The sequence below is a fragment of the Jatropha curcas genome, unplaced genomic scaffold, assembly GCF_041381405.1.
Source record: "Jatropha curcas cultivar XTBG-Jc1 unplaced genomic scaffold, XTBG_Jcur_1.0 HiC_scaffold_211_pilon, whole genome shotgun sequence".
Classification (NCBI taxonomy): Eukaryota; Viridiplantae; Streptophyta; class Magnoliopsida; order Malpighiales; family Euphorbiaceae; genus Jatropha; species Jatropha curcas.
In genome coordinates, this window is record NW_028322413.1 from 1 (window position 1) to 23,855 (window position 23,855).

At 32.8% G+C, this 23,855-nt stretch overlaps 1 long non-coding RNA gene and 3 pseudogenes across 2 annotated transcripts; 1 reads left to right on the forward strand and 3 right to left on the reverse strand.

Annotated features, from left to right (window-relative positions):
• Window positions 1-2,453: 2,453 nt before the first annotated feature.
• LOC149491954 (uncharacterized) lies at window positions 2,454-4,984 on the reverse strand. Its single transcript, XR_016319206.1, has 4 exons — window positions 4,845-4,984; window positions 3,136-3,509; window positions 2,917-2,983; window positions 2,454-2,781 (listed from the first exon to the last, which is right to left on the reverse strand). It is a non-coding gene; the product is annotated as an uncharacterized LOC149491954 (long non-coding RNA).
• On the forward strand, window positions 4,857-6,961 carry LOC149491955 (reticulon-like protein B5; annotated as a pseudogene).
• A 136-nt stretch (window positions 6,962-7,097) lies between these two features.
• Window positions 7,098-9,299, reverse strand: LOC149491956 (protein YCF54, chloroplastic-like; annotated as a pseudogene).
• Window positions 9,300-12,043: 2,744 nt separating this feature from the next.
• LOC149491957 (protein EIN6 ENHANCER-like) lies at window positions 12,044-14,210 on the reverse strand (annotated as a pseudogene). The gene is made up of 4 exons (XR_016319205.1): window positions 14,023-14,210; window positions 13,354-13,542; window positions 13,098-13,170; window positions 12,044-12,237 (listed from the first exon to the last, which is right to left on the reverse strand). The product of XR_016319205.1 is annotated as a protein EIN6 ENHANCER-like (transcript).
• Between the last annotated feature and the right edge of the window lie 9,645 nt (window positions 14,211-23,855).

Below are 23,855 nucleotides of genomic sequence, written 5' to 3' on the forward strand. Positions count from 1 at the left end.
TAAGAATACTCTGTAGTAAATTATATATATATATGCTTTTTTTTTTTGGTATTATTATTGCCAATAACTGACTCTATCGTATTGTTGCGGTGATATTGGTATTTTAAAAATTTCTCATATCACACTAATAAAGTATTGATCGGGGTGGTGTGCGACCTCAACTCTCGGTAATTATAGTTAGTGATAGGGGTAGAATGAATATTAAGAATTTGAGATTGTTGTTGAATTTCTATTCTAACAGAAGAAGGATCCTTAACCGAGTATTACTTTATATTAATCCAAGTAACGGTTCAATAATTCTTAATGATTATTCCTATCGACTAGTAATTTCAAAACAATCATTAAAATATCATCATAAAATAATGTCTATATGCAAATAATAACTCAAGATCAAATGGATTTGTTTTTTTACGTAATTTTTCAACAAATATTCATAATAGTAGCAAAATAGTAATAACAGCAATAATTAAATAACAGAAGATAGTGAATTTCAAATAATGAATATATTAATAACAATTGATTAACTATACTGTGAAATTTTTAAATAGATTCACTCTATCACGTCAGCTATAAACTCGTTTAACGAAATAAAATCGCTGTAACACTGCTATGTTCCACCATGAGTAATTGCCGCCACCACCGCCTCAATTATTTGCAGCCACCTATTTCTACCACCAGGCCCACCAAAATCAATACCTCTACCATCTAATCTTAATTATTACTAAAATCGCAGTTTCCGCTAATTCTTTAAACAAATGCACATCGTCTCGTCTTTGGCTTTAAAATATACTAGTACTTATTAATTCCATTCATCGTTTCAGCTCATAGTTTCTTTAATAGTTTCCTGGTTCTTAATGCTGTGTTTGGGGGAGGAGGAGGAAGTAAAATAAGTGTATAAATGACACTATTCACTTTTCTTTTAAAATAAAGTGAAAATTAGGCTAAAAAAATGTAAAAAATAAATTTATTTTACATAATCCTTAACGTTTTCATCCAAACCAAACATGAGATTTTGAAAATTACAAGTTATTTTCACCATCTATTTTACATTCTTTTTTATATTTTACTTCCATCTAACAACCCATAAATTCCAACACTCTAACTGTTCAACTCTAGCGGTGAGATGGTTTTTTCCGCAGACCTATCAGAAGATTTGAAATCATTATCGAGTTCATGCCGAAATTTGTAGTTTATTCTTCTTCAACTCTGTTACTAAAACAATTTAATAAAAAGATTTAAAATTTATTTAAAAATAATTAGAAAATAAAAAATAAATTGAGAGTAGTTGAAAATAACTTTTATAAGTTACTGTATAATCTTATTACTACTTTTTAAGCCATATAAGAATTTTAAAATAACTTTAAATATGTAGCTCTACATTATAATAAATAATTTATACGCATTAAACCGCATAATATTGGGAATAGGAATGAAAGCAGCGTGGATTCCTATGAATTTTGAAATACCATACATGCATTTGTCCCTAACCTGTTTAAATACTCATCAAAGTACATGTATCTGAATCAATTTAAAATTTTACTATATATTTTTGTCTTAAATATTTTAAAGCAATCCCTTAAATGAGTAGAGTATCCGCAAATTTAAAACTATCTCATTAACCAAAACCGTTTAATACAGTGGATACCTAGAGTCTTATACTCTGCATCTTACTTGTATCTAGTACGGTTAGTGATTTCACTATTCATATTCATCATAGATCAATTTATAACTATTTATATTCTCATTAAATAGATTAAAAAGGAATAAATACCCTTCCATCCCTATCCAATAGATTGAAACAGAACAAGTACCATAAATATCTATTCTTCCTATTTGTAGGTCATTTATGGCACGCGGGAAGGGCTCGTATAACTGCAGCATGATTTGAAAAAGGAATTGATGGTAATTTTAAACCTATTCTTTTCACGACTCCTCGTCCTACTTTTATCCCCACGTGAAAATACTACAATTTTATTTATAAAAACTTATATTATAATGCTTTTTTATATTTATTTTATCAGTTTTAAGCTATTTTGATAGCATTATTATCAATAATTGATTTTGGATTAAAAAGTAGGAAGAATTTTTTATAATCAATTAATTTATAATGATATTATTAAATATTTTGTATATGATATTTCATATGGTTGACAAAATCAAACTTTAGATTTTTGTAGTACTGTTCTGATGGGCTCACCATACTATTCCTAATTTTCATACAAAATCTGTTGTTACTTGTTAGCAATAATAATTTCACACGAGCCTCAATCTTATACAGCTAGCGTGAGTTTATTTATTTTTTTAATTTTTAGATTTGAATTCTCTTTTTTTTTGAACTGATTTATATTTGAATTATCAGCGGTTGATTTTCAATCAGTTTTTAAAAGGAAAATTACTATTCTATCCTTGAATTTTGACAAAAATAATAACTTCATCCATATATTTTGATCAAGTTATTTAAACATCCCTGGTTTTGCTTCCGTGTCATTCTGTCTAAAGAGAGCTGATTTCCCGTTAATTTTACATGAAAAAGACCAAAAAAACCCGTATTGTGAACCCACAAATAACAACGTGCATACATATTCTTTTTCGCTTCTTCCTTGCTGGTTCAGAAGTAAAGTACAAAACCAATGCTAAATAAGGAAAGCTTATCAATTTCAAAGGCAACATTGCAGCCACATAACTAATGAATCAACAGAGTATAGAACTAGAGATTGCAATCCGTCAGTGCTTCTAACAAAACCACCATAATTCATCACAACAATCTGCATCTTCCTTCTACTGCAAATTTTGGATTCTTGAATCAATACATTTTCTTGTATGTAAAAAAAGAAAAGAAAAAAAAAGGAAAAAAAGCACAGAAAAACAAAGAAACCAATTAATAATAGCTGAAAAAAGAGGAGAATGTCTAGTTACAGTTATCTTTGGGGTTCAACTTCAATGCATTTGCGCTATTGCAATTTCCAGACCCACCAAATAGAAACTGAAAACACAACAGAAAAACCACCATGAAACTACTGGCTATTACATAAATTGCCCAAAAGCCATTGCTGAAAAGAACAAATGAAAAAGAAATCACTAGAATTAATTGATAAGTAGTTTGTAATTTTCAAAATAATAATACCGGACCACTACCTTGTCCGCCTCCGATTGTCGCAAAACCAGAGTCCGACGGTGACGCAGATCATATATGGTATCTCGAATATCATTCGCTGTTGGGGCCGCGTACGTCTCCGAAGGGCCATATAAGGCAGTGTCGGCGGGGTCCCTCTCAGGTCTCAGCATCCTTTCCACTGTCACTCACGTCACTGGAACTCGACGGAAGTAGATCGGGAAGGCATGGCGGCGCTGTAAGAAGGAGAGCCTCGATTGGCGTTGTAAAGGCTTCGACCCGTGAAAGAAAGGCCGATGACGTGATTACCAGCGCCTGAAGGTTTAGTAGCCATCTTTCGCCGACCGTTGAGAGGTCGGAAAATTAACCGGAGGGGATGAGAGGGAGATCGTTGCTTCTGCGACGGGAAGAGAATTTGGGGTTTTTTAAATATGAGTTTTTGTTATTCGTGGGTCCCACGGTATGTTTGTTTTTAGTCTTTTTCATATAAAATTAACGGAAATTCAACATTTTTTTAAACGAAAAGACTGTATCCTTAGACAAAAGCAAACGTAAAAAATGTTTAACGAAAATGTCCGAAGTTATTAATTTGGACAAACCTCAGAAATGAAATAGTAATTTTTCCTTTTTAAAATCAGAAAACCAAAACAAATTGTAAGCGAGAGAGTGAGAGGAGATAAGAGAAACTTTAGGGATTTTGTTTTAATGAAAGCGGTGCCGTTTTAATTTTTTAACCAAACTCAACTATGATTCCCTCAAACATTTATTTTTTTTTAATAGTAACCCTAACTTAAATTTTATTTTAAAGTTTAAAAACTAATTAAATTTCATTTTAAAGTGTGATTGTAAAGAAATTTAAATTAAGACTGCAATTATAATAAATTCGTATAATTGAGAATATTTATGTATATTAAACTGTTAAAATTAATACTTAAGCTCCAAGGTTTTGGATTTGATTTCTAGGTCTATTCAATAAAATTAATTATTTTGATAGTTATTAGTTATTTTAGTAGTATTTAGCGATTGATTATTAAAATAGTTTTTCATGCAACGCTAAAAGTTAAACGTTATATAAGTTAACTTTTTATAAAATTGTTAGCTTAACATCTAAAAGCTAGTTCAAATGTTGTGTTACCACACTCTATAAAAATACCGTTTGGCGTTTTAGCCGGTCAAAACTCGTGAACGTATATTTTGGGTTGCAGTATTTAGATTGTATAAAGTGAATTGATTTCTTATAAAATCGAACCACCTTTAACATAATTTAATATTTTCGGTTTTTTTAAAAAAATTATTAACTTTAAGTTCTAAAATATGAAAATTAACAAAATTAAATTATATCACCCAAATTTAAAATTTAAACTTTTCAAATGAAAAATAAGGAAATATCATTCATCTTTCAATTATGAAAACTCCAAATTTGTTGTATTATGAGAGGACTTTTTTTTCTTATCAGCAAAATTTTCTTTTATTATTAAAATTCAAAAAAAAAAAATTTAATATATCCAAGCATGTAACACCCCCAAGATAGTTTTTGTGTGGCTGGCCATTTCCATTTTTGTTTTGCAATTTGCAATTCAAATCAGAAAAAAAATGAATGGGTAAAAATTAGCGAATTTCATGGGAGTAAAATAGGCGATCATTTCGAATATTTCATAACAGAAACCAAAACAAAGAGAAAGAAAGAGACGATCAAAACAATATTTGGATCTGATTATTCCATTATCCATACCTCGATCAAACAATGGGGGAATCACCAGAAATTGAGAAGCGTCAACGTGGAAATGACAAACACTCTTCTTCTTCTTCTTCTTCCTCTTCCTCTTCAGATTCTGATTCTGAGATTGATGCCCACGCTAAAATGCATTCTGCTCGCAAGAACCGCCTCTTCGGCCGCCAGAAGCCTCTCCATTTGGTCCTTGGAGGCGGGAAATGTAATATATTATATACCTTATATAATAATACTTTAAAAAGGCTTTTAAACGATGATTACTATTCTATGGAATGGTGATTTCATGTTTGAATTCGGAATATTGTTCTATTCTCTGCTTATCCCATGTTGTTTCGTGAACCAAACAAGACCTAAAATTTTGTACGTGTATGGTTTTTCCTGTTTCAGATGCTGATGTAATGCTGTGGAGGAACAAGCAAGCTTCAGCCTCTGTATTTTCTGCAGCCACCGTTATATGGCTTCTGTTTGAGTGTGTGGGTTACCATTTGCTTACTTTTATTTGCCATTCTCTCATTCTCGCTTTTGCACTGCTCTTTCTTTGGTCAAATTTAGCCTCCTTCGCCAATATGTGAGTAATGTATTTTCATCAAACACCTGACCTACAATCATTTTCTGCTTTCTGCTTAATAACAACATATTTCTTGTTTTATGAGACAGGTCACCTCCAGAATTCCCCAAAATTACTGTGCCAGAAGAACTGTTTGTTACTATTCTTCTTGGGCTCAGAAGTGAACTTAACATGGCAATTACAACCCTTAGAAATATAGCATCTGGAAAGGATTTGAAGAAATTTTTATCGGTATAATGACCTTTACGTTCCCTCCCCCTAATCATTTTATTAATATACTTTAATTATGTGAAAAAAAAAATGTTTTAAAAGTATAATTCCAGAACCAATGAGCTTGAGTTATGTGGCACTGGAGTTATCTTTAAGATTATAAGCTTGTGAGTTCATATCATAGACTTCAATTAACCAAAAGAGAATAGTTTCAAAGAATACATGAATAAGTTTCATTAACAATAAGAAGTTGGTATCTCCAATGTGTTTTTTCGCAAAAAAAGTACTAATTTGGGACTTGCTACAGCCATTGTTCCTTTTTGTAACTGTGACTCTGACTAACATGGGATTTGTTTTTCCTTACATTTTCAGGTGATTGGTGTGTTGTGGATCATATCTATTGTTGGAAACTGGTTCAGTTTTTTGACCCTCTTTTACTTGGGTCAGTTCTTTTATTGATTTATTTCTAATGCCTTCTTGTTTATGCTAAATCCATGCAAAATTAGGTCCTTCAGATTCTTTTCCTAATTATATTCTTGTTTTGCATGATACCAGGAGTAAGGATGAATATCTTCCTAAAATTGAATCACTAAATCTCATTCCTATAGAACAATCTAGTTTAGCACGTTCAAAGTTGAGGCCTTTCTTAATATAGGGATTAAAACTCATTGAATCTTAGCCTGCAAAAGCAACATTATCAGTCTTGGATAAGAGAGTCGTTTGTTATCATCTGATCTAATATTTAGTTAGTTATCTTGGCAAATTTTTCCAGAAATCAACTGGGATATTTCTCTTTTTCCTCCATAATGAAAGAAAAGGAACTGTTAATTGATTATACTTGAACACTAATATCCACTGTCATTCTAATCAAACTCTGACAAGAAATCTCCATCTGATATAATTTAGCATGAATTGTGCAGTGTTTGTGATGCTGTTGACACTGCCAATGCTATATGAGAAGCATGAAGATGATGTTGATATATGCGGAGAAGGCATGGATTGAAATAAAAAAGCAGTATGCTGTGTTGGATGAAAAGTTTATCCAAAAACTTCCAATACTGACTCAGAAAGATCACAAGCATTAATAAGAAGAACAAGTTGAAGCACAATTAGATTAGTAGATCTCTATCCGTTTTACAATCTGTAAGAGATCAATTTAGATATTCATGGAAGAGTAATTTGCAAAGACTAGTACCATCCCACTATCATCTATGTAAGAAGCAGATGTTAATGCCTACTAAGAGTAATTTAAGAAGATGCACTGTTTCTTCTTCCTGGATTTGTGCAGACAAGATTTTTTAAAAAAAATTGGGATTAAGGTCCTCTAATGTTTGTGCAATCTCAAGTCTCAGCTATTGAATTCAAAATGAATGGTTGAGATTTCTATATTTAATAAATACCAGCCACTTCACAAAAATAAAAAATCTTTCCAATAAATTCTCTACCACCATTCACTGTTAAATCAAGGGTTGAGATTGCACAAATATGGTATATCAGATTTCCATAAACATAAGAGGAGCCACTTAGACTAGAAATCATAGGAGCTAAATTACGAAACCTTTGCAGCAATCACACAGCTCCTCATCGTCATATGCTGATCGCAGCTACTTAGACTACCAGTAACTAGTACATTAGAAAAATTCCTTAGTCACAAAAAAATTTAGAAAACCAGAAAGGGAGAGAGTGAGAGAAGGGGATAAAAAAAAACTAGTCAAGGTTAAAAAGGGAGTGCTCTATACTTTTGATTCTTTGGATTGAGCAGGTAAGAAGGGTTCCCACCATCCAAATTCATACTTTTTATATGGTGCTACCCATTTTTCTGGCTTCTCAAACTCTAGAGTGGTAGGATTGGAAGCTAATGCTTCTTCCAAGGTGTCAGCTTCGTAGCTATCAGATAAAACCCGGTCCAATCTTAATTTCATAAACCTGTCAGGCACACAATGACGAGGAAAAGATTTAAGGCGCAAGAAAAACAATATATATATAAATGCACACATCTAGATTTTTGTTTCATGGTGCAATGTACATAAACTTTGAGCACATTTGATATTTGATATAGCAAACTTCTCAATGCAAATCTCAAAGGTTGAGAGGGAGAAGAAAAGAAAAGCACACAATTCCCTGGTGTCTCAATTGATTGTAAGAAAAGGGCTCTCAGGTTTAAGACTACAGGAGGCAAGGCATGCTTGCTCAAACTAGACCCATAAGCATAAGTGATTCAACAGCTTATTTTACAAGCATTACCACTTGACTGATGTTGCTACTTTACTAGCAGAATAAATGACCACAACATAGATCATTCAAATTTAATGAAAACACAAAAATGAGTCATTATCTCCAAATTGTTTGTGAAAATATTACTTGAAGTCTTAGGTAACAAAACAACACCAAGAAATTTTGGTAGGCTTAGGCATTCTAGAATTCTGAACAAGCTCATAATTTGACATAATGGACAGGTCACAGGTTATAGTTATGCCAAAGTTGAACAAGCTCGAATCTAATTTCTGCAGTTTGACAGAATGTCAAGTGCCAGTTATGCTCCAAGAAGTCCTAGCAACTAGCAAGCATTTTCAAATTTCCACCAGTTTTGATTAAAAACGTCATATTTTGTAGTTGAGAATAGACATCAAATGCAAAAGAAAAGCAAACAAGAAATTGCAATCAGAAAAGTTGTCAGTATTGTTCTTACGTGATCCATGGACCATTAGTGGAGACTAGAGCAACACAGCAGGTCTCTTCAACCTATTGGTAATGTTAGGGAATTATCAAGGAACTTAGGCTCAATCACAAGCCAGAAGTCCTGCTCTTTGTTCGCTCTCCATAATAACGAAGACGCTCAAACATGAGTTCCTGAAAGTGTTCCTCTTCATCCAGCATGAATTTTGCAATTTGCAACAACGAAATAATACTTGTTGGGGTTGTTTTCTGCATTATAAAACGAGTAAGTGAAATTGGGACAGCTTCAGGTGAAGGTGTATATTCTTAGAGGAATCATAATTAAGACCTTGATAAACCAGGACTCATTCGGTTCACGGAACAAGTAGAAAAAAGGAATAGAATAGCAATTCCATAGAAATGGGAATAACTTTCTTCACTCTTTTATAACATCAGTGCTGCATAGATTTGAAAACATTAATTACAAATGGAAATTATTACACATTTATAACTTGAATTAGAACTTGAAAGTATAAATTATGATTCCATGGAATAATTGTTCAACAGCAAATTGAGACAAAGCTAAAAACAATTACTCTACTCCCCATCCTATTACATACCATAAACCAAACAAGGCCTAGATGGAATTCACAAGAAATAGATTGTCTTTTATGTGAAACGCAAAGAAACGCAAAGAAAGAAGAAAACCTTGTCAGGAGGATTAGGGGAAGAGGAACCGAGCTCATTAGACTCGACAGCAGCAACAGCAGTCTTAAAAGAGGAAATGGGTCTGGTGGTGGAGATGAAGAGATGCGAAGGTGGTTGGGATCCATTGAACCCAAATTGTGTGGTTGTGGTTGGATTTTGAGCCAATAGGCTTTGCCATAGCTGCAATTCGTGGAAAGCTTGGCCATGGTGGCTGCTGCTGAAGAACCCACTGCAAGACTTAACATTTTCTTCTTTCTTCTGATTCTTCTAAAGAGAAGAGTTTATCTTTTTGTTCTTCTGCTACAAGCAGAGCAGAGACATCTAAAGATAGATTGCAGAAGCAGTTGATAACCTTATCTAGTTTATCTGTACAACCCGCTGTGTATTTATAATTTTAATAATTATTTTATTGATTAGGAGAAAACTGCAATTTTAAGCAGTGCAATGTTTGACAAAACCAGTGGAAAGGAAAAAATTACAGTCACAATAAAAAAAAAAAAAGAAAAAGATTTTTATTAATTTTTAAATCGGACCGGACTATCAGATCAATTAAATTATGTAGTGGATGTAGTGGCAGTTGATCCGGTTTAATCTGATAAAAACATAAGTTGTAGCTAGAGATGTATAAATTCATTCATTAAACAAAACGAATGTATGTAACTGCATGTGAGGCATCTTTTTTTTTTTTTTTTTTTTTTTTTGGTAAATTTTCAATGAGTTTTGGTTTAACAATAGTGAACTTAATGCGAATTTTTAGCTTTTTTATTTTTTTTTTGTAATTATAGATTTATAATTATATTTTATTTCGAAATTCCATTAAGGATTCTAAGAATTAAAGGTAAAGTATAATATATTTTTATTGGTTATTGAAACAAAAGGATAAAAATATAATTTAATCCAATATCATAATATTATACCAATTGAGTAAATTAATATTAAGTAAGTAAGTATATATATCTCGAAACAAAAAGATCAAAATTAATCATAATTAATAAGAAATGTTTGATTTTTAAATCTATAATTTTAAAATTCCCATTTTAGAAATAAGCAATTCAGATCCTTCGTAGCAAATCATGAGAGAAGATAATATCTGTCTTATCCTGCACAACTCGCAGTGATAGTCAGATCCTTCGATTCGATGACAAATTGCAATTCCGTTCTGAATCAATCCTGAAACTCAGAAACATATATAGATACACTCGGATTCTGTATATCATTAGTGCAGGATTGAAAATATTAAAATTGAGGTATACAATCAATTATTTGAAATAGACAAAATAAGAACCCATTGGCCATTACCAGAAGAAGAAGAAGAAGAAGAAGCACTACAGCAGCGCTGGAAGTAGGGGTCGAGGTTCAGCCGCAGCTCACCTGAAATTATACTGCAACATGTAGAAAAATATTAAAAAATACATAAATTCAATGGGGAAGCTTCAATTTTATTGGTAATAGCTGCAAAAGATCCAAGCAAAAGAATTTATTTTTAATTAGTAATTATAAATTTTTTAAATATAATTATCTAGTTATTATTATTTTTAAAAACATCCGATCAGATCAAAATTTCTTAAAGTGATATTATCTCTAGATATATATTGATTAATTATTATTATAAAAACATTTAAAATAATTATCCAATCAAAAATTTCAAAAATAAGCTAGAAAACTCAAAATTTTGTGAAAAAAAAGAAATAGAAATTCTGGATAGAGAGAGTGTCAAGTCAGATTTGGTAAGAATTTTATTTGGTTCAGGATTTTATATATATATATATATATATATATATATACACACCGAATACATCATTTTATCCCTCAATTTAATCATTTTAAAGATTAAAACGAATTTGTAACGCTCTTCACTTTTTTGTTATAAACTCACATCTCTTACATTACAAATAACAATTTCTAAGGCAGTTTAATACAATATTTTCAATAATAATTTTCATATATTTTTAATTATCTAATAAAATATTTAGTCGATTTAATTTTATAAATTAAGGTGTTAATAGGTTAAATAAATTATTAATAAATTTAATATATATTGAAAAATAGACTTTTTCTATGAAAAATAAATTGATGAAATTTAGTGCATTGAGCCTAAAAATATATGATATTAATGTATGACAATCATATAAAAATTCCTTTTAAATATTGCCTACAAAACTTAAATCGAATACAGAAATTACGATATTTTAACATATGACCACATATGATAGTAATTGTTTATATTCATTCGGTCTTTCGACCAATTGAAAAAAAAAAAAAAAAAAAAAAACACTTGTGATCTAATTAGTTTTTTTACTTTCGTAAAGAGTGAAAAGTTTCGAATTCGAATTCTCTCGACAATAAGTGTTTTTAACCAATTTGGATTGTGTAAAAACTCATCATTTCAGGTTTCCATAGAAGCTCATTTCTCTAATTTAAATAAATATAAATTCACAAAACATGTATTTTTTATTAGTATGGAACTTGTAATTATTTTGGATACGATGAAATGTCGATTGAACTACTTATTCTTGATATCTATAAATATAACCTTATATTTTTCATAACCCTTTTCCCGTTATATTTTTTCATAACCCTTTTCCCCGTTTTCACGCTTCCGCATTTCCATTTCCGTGCAACACAGGCTATAAAATGCATCATCCATACAAATAAACTAAAAAACAAAAATGAAGACTAAAAAAAAGGACAAACGAAAATTTGTCATTTGGCCAAGCAAATATGTAAGAATATTAAAGCAGATACCATTATCATTTAACAAAAAAAACTAAAACAAATGAGAGATTTTGTAGAATCAAAAGAGGATAATTCGCAGTCATTTGAAAATGATAAATCCCGGCTTGTATTTTTTTTTTTTTTTTTTTTTTTGTCAGTTTGCACACGATTATTTCAAGTTTGCCTAAATACTTCGTCTCACATCTCTCTTCTTCAATTCTTACGTGGTTTTTATCCAGTTTGCACATGTATAAATTGATGGTGAAGAAAAAAGGAAACAATCTAACAAAATTACACAATCTAACCAAACCAGTACAAATCTAGACAACCAACTAGAGGGACATCTTACTCTCATATTTCACTGTTATGTATTACAAAGCAAAAACAGAATCAAATCATACACATCATTTCAGAACAACTGCTGCATTTCTCAGTGCCAGATACCTTTGCACATACTCATTTGGAAGCGATCTTACAAGCTTGAAGACATCGGCGCTCGCATAACTGAGTTTGGTCCTTGGATCTAAGTAAGGTTGCCTGCAAAATAGCAATATAATGACAATATGCAGGGAACAAATATAATTTAGACTAAATAAACAAATCGGTTACATGAAGTACAAGGCAGCAGCTGAAATTAAATGCATTGAGCTCAATCTGAAGATATTTAACCACAACTCAAGCAACACAAGCCTTCCAACATAAGATGAGAAGTGAAATGATGATTCTAGGATATCCTAAGAGTTTCTGCTGTATCTTCAAATATTTTGGAAAGTTAGACTTAGTAATAAAGATCTAAGTTCTTTGCCCTATCCCTATTAGTTTCTTGTTCCCAACTGTTTAATGCTCAACATGTATACACCAGTTGTTGAACCTCAATGAAATATCCTTGATGTCAAAACTGTCATTGTCAATTAAGTCGTAAAGAAATTAGGTTAAAATATTAGAACAATAACATTAATCAACAAGACAATACTAAACTAATAGACCACACCATAAAACAGAAATTGCCATTGAAACACCAGTATACAGCAATACTACTTCCTCTAGCCTGAAAAGCAGATTAGGACATGGTTTTTCTTCTGTGATAGAAGGTTTTATAAAATCAACAGACCAATACACTACTAATGGACAACCATAACCTAAAAAGTTGGTAGTGAAAGAATGAGAGTTATTCCTCTAGTCTTTAGAACTGGATTAGCAGCGCAATTTGAACTCACTTGTGAGACCTGTTAGTGATTCACTAAGCTTTTCATCAGCGGCGGATTTCATTTGACCCATAGAAAGTTCAAACCAGTGAAAAATCACAGATTTGGTGTATCATTCATGGGTAAGCGGTGAGCCATAAATAATACCTGAATAAATCTGACTTGAAATGCAGCTTCTCAATAAACAAACACATACCTCATATCCAGTTTATATCACAGATTCTCTTGCATGGATGCATTGAGGGTGGAGACTCAATATTAACATCTGCAACGTACATACACAAATAAAAATTAATTTAAAGCAGAATTGAGTTAATACCTAGTACCAAGAAAAACTATCAAATGCTAAAATGTAAAGCATTTATCATTATCGGGTTGTGCTAAGATTACATGGAAAAATTAAATTAACAGAATTTAAAAATGAGTCAAGTTGGTTGTGCTAAGTTACAATTGGGTTCATCGGGAGGATAGTTTTGGAATTCTCAGCCTGAAGAATTTGTTTCAGATGTTTCCAATGGCGACCTCTTGCTTGACCTTTGGATACTTCTCATACATTTGAATCCTCTTGAAGCTCAAATGCGTGGGCAACACTAGCTCTGCCTTAATAACCTCTGGTTCCATCTTCTCTTGGTTGACGCTACCCATAGCATAAAAATAAAGAACCCACCCATTAATTCAACCAAGAAAATTTAATCAAATCTAAATTAAAATAAAAAACCTAATTGAAGTTTCTTTTATCAAATTTGTGCAGAAAGAATTAAAAGATAGAATACCACGAAATGTACTTGATGAAATTCAAAATTCAAACCCATAAATCATTGAAATAACAGAGGAGGACGAGAAGAACAAGGAAGAGGAACAGAATTGGGTAACTTGGAAATGTTGGAGGTTTAAGTTTCAAGCAGTTCAAACAAAACCCTAGTTATGCATGGTAATTAACTTAATGAAAACTTACCTTGTGCGTTCAAGTTAGTCCACAAATTCGATAAACGCAGAAAAACCCCAAATCCTCTACGAAATCCTAGAAACTGAAAACCTAAATTAATTCTTACAACTACTAAAAAATAAAAGAAATAAAAATCATAAACAACAAGAAAGAAGAGGTTGCCTAACTTACCGGTTAAAAAAAATTCGCCGAAGATGAATGTGACAGCGGGCAGCAGAGTCGTTGCCCAGAAGATGAGGTGCTCCGGTCGTGTCAAACAGAGAACCGACCAATGATGTTGTTTGCGGGTGCGCGCGAGAGAGAATTTTTACTGTCCTTTTGAAACGACATCGAGTTGTTAATTACAAACATTTCGAAGGAAAAAATTACATTTTCGTGCATATATTTTGAATTAATTACTTTATCCTTATATTTAAAAAAAAATATTATTATTAATTTCTGATATTTGATCAAATTAATTAACTTGTCCCTGCTATTTATTAAAATTATCTGACAGTTCCAAAGGTTTGGGACCGTATACCTATTTAGTCGTTCTTTTAAAAAAGTGCTTCTTTTTCCATTAAATTTCATTGAAAAAGACAATAGTACCCCTATTGTATCTTTTTCTAATTAAGTCATTGTCTCTTCATTTCTATCCTCGCATACACTTTCCGTCTCTCTCTCTCTCTATAAATTTCATTTAAAAAAATCACAAAAAATTTACTTATTCTATTAATTTAGTTAAAATTTAAAATAAAATTAAAAGAAAATTTTAAGGAGTAAAATTGAAACAACCCGAATTTTTATTTTCAAAGATTTTTCAATTAAATTTAATGTACCGACAGCCTGAAAATTAATATTAATATTTTAGTGCAACTATCATGAGAAACCGAACCAAAAACCGATTGAAAAAGCCAATAAACCAATTAAAAATCAAAGATTTGGGCCGAACCGAACTGAATCGAACCGGTTCGACCCAAACCATCTAGAATTTTCTTTTCTTTCTATTTCTAGCGCACCTCACTACCCTTCCCCATTTTCTTCCTGCGCTTCCCGATCTCCGGCGACACCATCTCCGCCACCTTCTCCTCCTTTTCCTTCTTCTTCTTCTTCTTCTTTTCCTTTTCTTTCTTTCTTTCTTTGCTTCCCCTTTCTTCTTCCCTGCACCTGCATTCGCACCACTGTCCAGCAGCTCCAGTCGAGCGCCACTGCCGTTCTCACTGCCGCTCGTCACCGGAGCAGCTCTGTTGCTCGTTCCGCCTTGTCCTAGCTCACGCAGCGCCACAGATCGCGCAGTCAGGCCCTCTGTCAGGTCTGGCGCGCCCATAGCAGCAGCTCCAGCTGCACGTCTCGCTGCCAGCCGCCTCTCTCCGCCTCTCTCCGCCTCTCTCCGCCACTGCCAGTCAAGTTCGATCACCGGCAGTCACTGCTTCTTTACCCGACTCGCGTAAGAAATTTCGATCTAGCATAATTAATTAACGTTAATAGTGTTAATGTTATTTAGTTAATTGTGTTAGTTAATGTTGTTAGTAGTTAATTAATTAACATTAATTGTGTTAATGTCAATGTTATTTAGATATGAAATAATAGTTAATTAAATTAATTAAGTTAATATTAGTTAATTAAACTAAATTAAATTAACTAATACTAGGTAATGAAATCAATTTTATTATTTGTAATTAATTAATCTAGCTAAGTTAATGGTAGTAATGTTAGTTAATTAAATTAACCTTATTATTTGTGGTTAATTAATGTAGTTAATTTAATTTGGTAAATGTGAGTAGTTAATAGCTTTATAATTTTATTGTTAATTTAATTAAGATATAATGTTATTGTAATGTATAAATTGGATTGTGTGGTGATGTTGAGATTAAGGAGGATGGGAAAATGTTGTTTGATTAATTGCCCGACGGATGGGCCGTATGGATTGAATATTTGTGAAACTGTTGATATTTTAACAGGTAGATAGTCCAATTTTTAGGGGAGATGTTGCCGAAATTTCGGTAGAAAATAAAATAAATTTTGATAGAAAATAAAATAAATTTTAATAGAAAATAAAATAAGAAATAAAATATAATTCAAACGAAAACAAATAAAATAGAGCTAGATAGAAAGATAAAATTTTAGTACAGAAAAGAAATTAGATATCGAGATTAAATTACGTAGAAAAATTTAGAATATAAAATAAAATTCTTAGAAGGGTAAGGAGATATTTTGTCTGATATAATTATTTCTTTTTGTGTCATTCTTACTTTGCTTAGATCGCCCAGGTCCATCTAGTGCTCCTCCAGGACAGAATCAAAGCTAGGACTTCGCTCTCCCTCACTGTGAGTAATAATAAATAATGCATATCAACATTGCATTTGCATAGTAATTATTTCCTAAATATATATTATGTCACTGTTACTATATAATTATATTTATGATTGTACATTTGGATGTATTTGGTGTATTACTTTGAAAGCATTGTTTGATTACTTGTGCTGTGCTATACGTTGCCTTGTTTGTGTGGAATTGGGATGAAGTGGACCACCAGGGGTTTGTGAGGACGGTCTGTGATATGGATCCGGTTATGATATAATACTTGACCGTTGGCCGGGAAAATGGGAAATCGGCGCCCCCTTGTGCACCTGATGATTTAGATTATATGGAGATTCACAGGATGGCTTCTTGTTGTTGCGCACCTGACAATCTAGATTTGATTGTAGCTCGCAGGGTGGCCTCCTGTTGTGAGCACTTGACGATCTAGATTGGATGGAGACCACCGAGTTGCCTCCTGTTGATATGGAAAAGAAAAGAGAGAATGGAAAAACAATGAGAGGACTGGTCAGTAAGGCTTAGACCAGTTGGCCGTATGAGGGATCGGCTCCTTGGTGCACATGTACGAGAGGGCGAGCCATGTGTGAGGACGGCTCGTTGGGGTTTCAGGTGGTGCCACTGACTAATTTCCACTTACTTGATTACTTGAAGGTGACATTACTTGTGGGTGCTAGTGTTGTGCCATATGAATGACTGCAGTATGCTCATTTTAAAATATTAGGGTGCATTTTGCGTGACTGTATGTGGTGTGTATTATTTATTATTATTCACTGAGTTGCAAAACTCACCCCCCTTCTCTCCGAACTTCTCAGGTAGTAGGAAATTGCTGATCCAACTGAAGCTCTGTCATTTCTTCGCGGAGCTACAAAAGTAAACTTATAACTTTTGTTATTATAAGTTGAGAATTGTATTATTAATTTCATATACTACTCTAGTTTCAAATTATTGTTGAACTCCGCAGTTGTAGGGTCGTGTATTTTCAAATGGGCTTACCGTAAGTGTTACCTTATATATGGTTTGTGGTGTTATTAGGTGCAGGTGAATCAGTATGCCATATTATGAATGTGATTGATTATGATTAGGCTCAAAACTAAACTTGTATGTAATAATTAAAATTGGGCCGAATTATGTGACATTTACATCATAACTTGTATGGGCCTACTATTCCTATTAAATAGTGTCCTATGCTTGAGTTGAGTAGTTTAGGCTTACTACAGGCCTCGGGGGCCTTAAGCTTACCTGGACCCTAGTGCCGGTCCGGCCCACGGAATCGGGTCGTGACAAAAATATATTCCAGAAATATGTGTGAAAAAAAAAAAACAATCAATTACAAGGAACCAAGAATTTTGAAGTTGAAGTTGCAGATAAAAATTAGATTATAATTTTAAATACTTTAAATGCATTAAAATAAAATTTTTAAAAAAGCAAAAAATAAAAAGGAAAAAGAAAGGTGTAAAAAGAGTATATCATGCCCGAATTAAGGAAAATTCAATACAAAATTCTTTTACTTATTGCAGCCCCAAACATCCTAGGGCTTAGCAGTTCTAGTACTATAATAAACAAAACCTCAAAACTCGCAAATTATAATTAAGCACTTCCAATAATATTACAATAAACAAAACCTAAAAAATCTCAAATAATAAGCAAAATCAAGGCTGGGATTTTTTTTTTTTTTTATCGGAGAAGAGAAAGTGTTAAATTGTAGTTGAGAGTTTCTATCGACTCGTGAAAATGGTTTATAAATCCAGCAAAAGGAAGCTAACGGTGGCACCCTTAACGAGCATAAAATCGATTGATTGAAGAATAGAGAGGAGGCAACATGATAAACCAAGCTCTGAAATTCCTTTCGATTCACTTGATTCAAGTCTCAATTGGGAAGATGAGGCTGGAGACCAGTTTTGTGATGAGTTTAGGATTGATCTCCTCAAGTTCTAGATCCTGCCACCACCATAAATCTAAGATTGATGTGAGATGAAGATGGCACAAGTTGTAAAAACTCGAAAGGAAATGAAAGTCTTTGTAAAAATTTTTCTCTCTTTTCCCTCTCAGTCTTGAAGTATTTTAACAGAAAAAAGCTCAGAAAATGGATGTAGGGATCAAATAGGCAGACGGAGGCGAACTTGAGGGACTCCTAAATAATTTTACTAAATAATAAGGACGAATTAATTAATTGGTCAAACATCAGGGACTAGCTAATAATTTTTTCAAATTTTTTAAAATTAAACTATAAATTGCATTTTGATTTTTTTTTTTAATCAATGAAATCAAACTATAATAAAGCAGTTTGGTTTATGATTTAGTGCTTTAGAAATATTTTGCATCAAAGCAATAAATAAAATAATAGTCCCTTCGTCTAATTTTGTTTGCTTGTTATTCATTTTTTGCATGTCTCAAAATGTTTGTAAAATTTTTAATTTTATATATGTAAATAATTATTTTTCCATAATAACATTTATAATTGTTTATTAAATGAAGAGTTTTTATTATTATTTTAATGAGTATTAAGATTAAAGAAGAACAAATTAACTTTTGTTAACTAGATTCTTAATATGCGTGTTTTTTCAAATCATACAAACAGAATGAGACGGAGGGAGTAATTTTTTTAAAAAACGAAAAGTGTAAATGAAATAACCCGAATTTTTATTTTTAAAGATTTTTCATTTAAATTTAATAAACCGACAGCCTGGAAAATTCATAGTAATATTTTAGTACGAGCACTGTGAGAAATCGAATCAAAAACCGATTGGAAAAGCCGTAAACCAATCGAAAATCGAGGATTGGGGCCGAATCGAACCGAATCGAACCGGTTCGACCCAAACCATCTAGAAATTTCTTTTTTTCCTCTATTTTTTAGCACACTTCACTCCCCCTCCCCCCGTTCCTGCGTTTCTTGACCACCGGCGACTTCACCTCCGCCACCTTCTCCTCCTTCTCTTTCTTCTTCTTCTTCCTCTTCTTCTTCTTTCCTTTCTTTTCTTTCTTCTTCTTCAGTGCGCCTGCATTTTTGGCGAGACAGGGACAGAGCAGCAGAGCTGCGCGCTACCGCCACTCCGCTGTCGCTCCTCGCTGCAGCTCGACGTCGCAGCAGCTCCGTCAGCGACTTCACCAGCTCCTTGGACCAGATCGCGCGGCACGAACAGGCCCGGCCTCCTTCTGTCGTTGATCAAGCAAGCATCGCGCCTCAGTGGATCTGTCGCGCCACCGCTCTGCCACTGCTTCAGCACGCCTCCGACCACCTAGGATCGGCCATTTGAGCTCTTCCGTCCCTTCTAGCAACTTCACCTGCCACTGTCTGCCCCAGCTCCGATCAGCTAACGCCTGCCAAGCTAACCAAAAAAAAAATTTTGATTTTCAGCTCGTTTGCAGCTAGGTAAGCAGCATTCTGGCTCTTTTTCGGTTGGATTCATGAGTTCCTAATTTTAGTTAAAGAGATTAAAGTAGATAGAGTTAATGTATAGATTGAAACCCTTAGCTAACGACTCTGCAGATTTATTTGGAGGATTTTGTTACATTATTACTATTTGGAACTATGAATGGAAATTTAGTTAATTTAGTTAGATGAGTTAGTGTTAGTGTTGTGTTAGTATTAATTTTAAGTTAGTTGTAGTTAATTGTTGTAGCTAGTTTATTTAGTTAGTTCGTTGTAGTTCTTGTTGTAGCTCGTTTCTTTCGTTCAGTTCGTTTTCGTGATCCCCGTCCTGGTTTGTCGTTCCCTTCGTTTCGTTCCGTTCCTGTTCGTCGTGCTCGTTCCTTCTTCTTTTCTTCTTTCCTTCCTTTTGGTCCTTCTGCGTCGTTCCCCGCTTTCTCTCTGCGTTTGCCTTTCTTCCGGTCGTTTCGCTCTCCTGTTCTTGTCCTCTCTCCTTTTGCTTGTGTGGTGCTGTTGCGATTGAAGGAAATGTTGATATTGTTCTTCGGATGGAGGATGGGAAATTGAATTGATTAATTGCCCGACGGAGGGGTATAGATTGAATATTTATGAAATTGTTGATATTTTAACAGGTGGATAGTTCAATTTTTAGGGGAGATGCTGCCGAAATTTCGGTAGAAAATAAATAAAATATAGTTAGATAGAGAAATAAAAATTTAGACATAAAATAAAATTTTTAGAGTGGTCAAGAATTATCTTATCTAATAGAATTAATTTTGCGTCATTCTTACTTTGCTTAGATCACCCGGGTCCATCTAGTGCTCCTCCAGGACAGAATCAAAGCTAGAACTTCGCTCTCCATCACTGTGAGTAATAATAAATAATGCATCAACACTGCATTTGCATAACATTACATTTTTATATATTTACATATTGTATTTTCTCATATTATATGTTATGATCACTATAATTATACTTATGCATAATTGTGCATTTGGATGAAATTGGTGTATTATGATAAATGAATTGTTTGATTATTTGTGTGTGTATATACTGTGCTCTGTTTGTGTGGAGTTGGGATGAAGTGGGTCACCCTGGGTTTGTGAGGACGGTCGATAAATATGGATCCTGATGAACTGATGAAATTGGACCGTCGGCCGGGTAAATGGGAGATCGGCGCCCCCGTGTGCACCTGATGAATGATGAAATGATGTTGATGATATGGAAAAGAAAAGAGAGAATGTAAAATAAAATATTGAGAGGACTGGTCAAGTGAGGATTAGACCGGTCGGCCAGATATGGGGGATTGGCTCCCCGGGTGCACATGTTTGAGAGGATGGGCTGTTTGAGAGGACGGCTCGTCGGGGGTTTAGGTGACGCCACTGACTAATTTCCACGTGATGTGATTATTTGAAGGTGATATTGTTTGTGGGTGCTGATATGTCATATGATTGACTGTTGTGTGTTCATTCAGTATACTAGGGTGCATTTGCTTGACTGTATGTGGTGTGCATTATTTATTATTATTCACTGAGTTGTAAAACTCACCCCCTTCTCTCCAAACCTCCCAGGTACTAGGAAGCAGTTGATTCGACTGAAGCTCTGCACTCTTCTCCGCAGAGTTATAAATGTAAACTTTATATTGTTGTTATTTAATTTTGGATGTATAAATTATCTATTATCAGAATATTATGAACTCCGCAGTTATAGGGTTGTGCATTTAAATTGGGCCTTGTCGTATGCGTTACTTTTTATAAATGGTATGAAATGTATAAGTTGAGTAATTAGGCTTACTACGGGCCTCGGGGGCCTTATGCTTACCTGGGCCCTAGTGCCGGTCCGGCCCACGGAGTCGGGTCGTGACAAAGGTGGTATCAGAGCAAAAGTTCATAAGTCTAGATGTAACTGCGGAGTAATTTCTGTCATGTCTTGATATAGTCTTCCTTGCTTTCCCCTTCAACGTTCTTGCGTTCTTCGCAATCAGGTTAAAGTCAAGTTGTTTAATGATTAAAAATTTGTATCCTTGTCCTTTAGAGATGTGATTTAGCTAATGATGCTAAGGGGATGGTTTAAACTTAAGCTAAAATCCTTCTATGGAATAAATAATATTCATATATAATTTAAGTAGGTAAGAAGATAAGTATAGGATTAATAAGTTGAAGTTAGATGATGAAATTGTGCTATTTTTATTTAATACGTGTGGAATATGGAATACATATAAAAAATGCATGAATGTGTGTATATGTGTGGCTGCGGAATTGAGAATGAGTTGCTAATTATTTATTAGGAGAAATAAATGATTCGGATTCGAGGACATTAGAATCCATTTAATTAGAGTATTAAATTAGCATATGTATTTGATGAAATTTACATGATGTTGGTTAGTGGAATTTCTTATAATTATTGAGATAAATATTTTCTGGATGGAATGGATATACATGATTTTTTTATAGGGTTTGAATATTGAAGGATTTGGTGTGATTTGATATGATAATTGGTGATGAGTATTTTTCATAAAGAATAATATGGTGGAATTATTATATGAAGTGAGTTTTATTTATGAATAATCGCTGCTTGGTAGAGTAAGGTGTATTGTTGTATTCATCAACTTTTTTTTTAGGGTGTGAATATAGGGGATAATATAAATTATTGTGGATAAAAAAATAAATCGCGATTTTTAATAGGAGATAAATTACTTAATCTTTATGTACTTAGTGGTGGATATTGTGTGGCTTGCGGAATCTTATGGTTTATCTAATGGTATTTAGTCTTTTGATGTTTAAAATAATTGTTGCACACTCGATGGTATGTAAAGTACAAACAATGATTTTTATTTAATGGGAGATTCTATGATCCGAGGAACAATTCTATAAGGGAATTAAGGTAATTATGTTATGTAAATAGTGGGGCATGATGATTTAAGTGTATTGATGAATGACATTGGATCTGGAGAGATAATTATCCAATTATTGAATTGATGTTATACTAATGAATTAGATAAGTAAGGATGAAACTAGTCCTGTTATTGTATGGATATTTAGAAAAGAATCAATTACAGAAGCGTGAAAGAGTATAAATTAGTATGATTTAAATGAGGATAATCAGTATATAAAGTTTTAACAAATTAGGGGTCATGGGTAACAAGATTTGGTAAAAATAGGAATAATGATGCATCAGCGGATTTAGGATAAAGACTTCTATACTTTGGGATTTCATGAGTGTAGAAAAATTTTGGTTCGTGTTGATCTCACGATGCTTATACGAGAATAAATTCTAAGACAAAGTGATCAAGAAATTATAAGTGATTATTGTTAGGATAGAAAAGATTGAGTAATAGTTAATAGAAGTATTTGTGGATCCATGTGTGATATAATTAAGATCCTAGTACATGTAGGATGTTTAATAAGCCAGACTAATCTTATGGACCAGGTATAATAAAATAAAAGTAAAAGATAGCAAAGGTAATTAGTGGTTTTGGGATTGGAACGCTATTATATTGGGTGATAATTATATTAGGAAAATGATAATTTGAATATAATTTGAAGGAGAATAATATTTGTATAATTAACAGTTTCTTGTTATATCTCTTGAAGAATAGAGCTAAGGTGAGATATTAGAATTTAAATGTTCATAAATAGTAAATTTAGAATCTAAAAAGAGATCAAATGAAGGAAGCTATTGAATGTTTGGTGATAAACAAATAGATAAATTGAGTCAAGGATTGTATCCCGATGAGGAAAAGGAACTAAGTACTGTACATTCAGGAGAAAGATAGACTTTCTACTTGAGAGTAAGAAATTTTTTTTGACTTCTGTCATTTGATAGCGTCTAGTTAGGAAATAGTTTTTAAGAGTTATATGAATCGAATCCATATAATGAGCTTATAAATATATTATGTACAAGTGAGGAATGTTATTAATACTAATAACTGGGAATAAGAGTTGATGAAGAATCATGAGATTCAGCTTGAGATGGCGATGAATGTGAATAAATGTAATTTCTTGATGCAAGGTAGTTAGAATAAGAAATTCCTATTACTTAGTGCATTTTTGTAAGTTACTTAGTTTATTGGATGGAGAAAGGGAGATATAATTAAGCCTCTAGGGAACAGAAGGGTATCTGGAGTATTTTATAAATATCAATGAACTAACCTGGGTTTTTAATTTACTGTTCATTTGGAATGATTGAGATATCAATTAAGATGAGAGTCATTAACATATGATTTGGAGTCAATGTAAAGCTATTCTGAATTTCTTAGCAATTGGTGGAAATTATGATTGAATAAATAAAATTGTGTTATAAATGGCAGTTTGCGATATAACTTGTGGTTTAAAGGAAT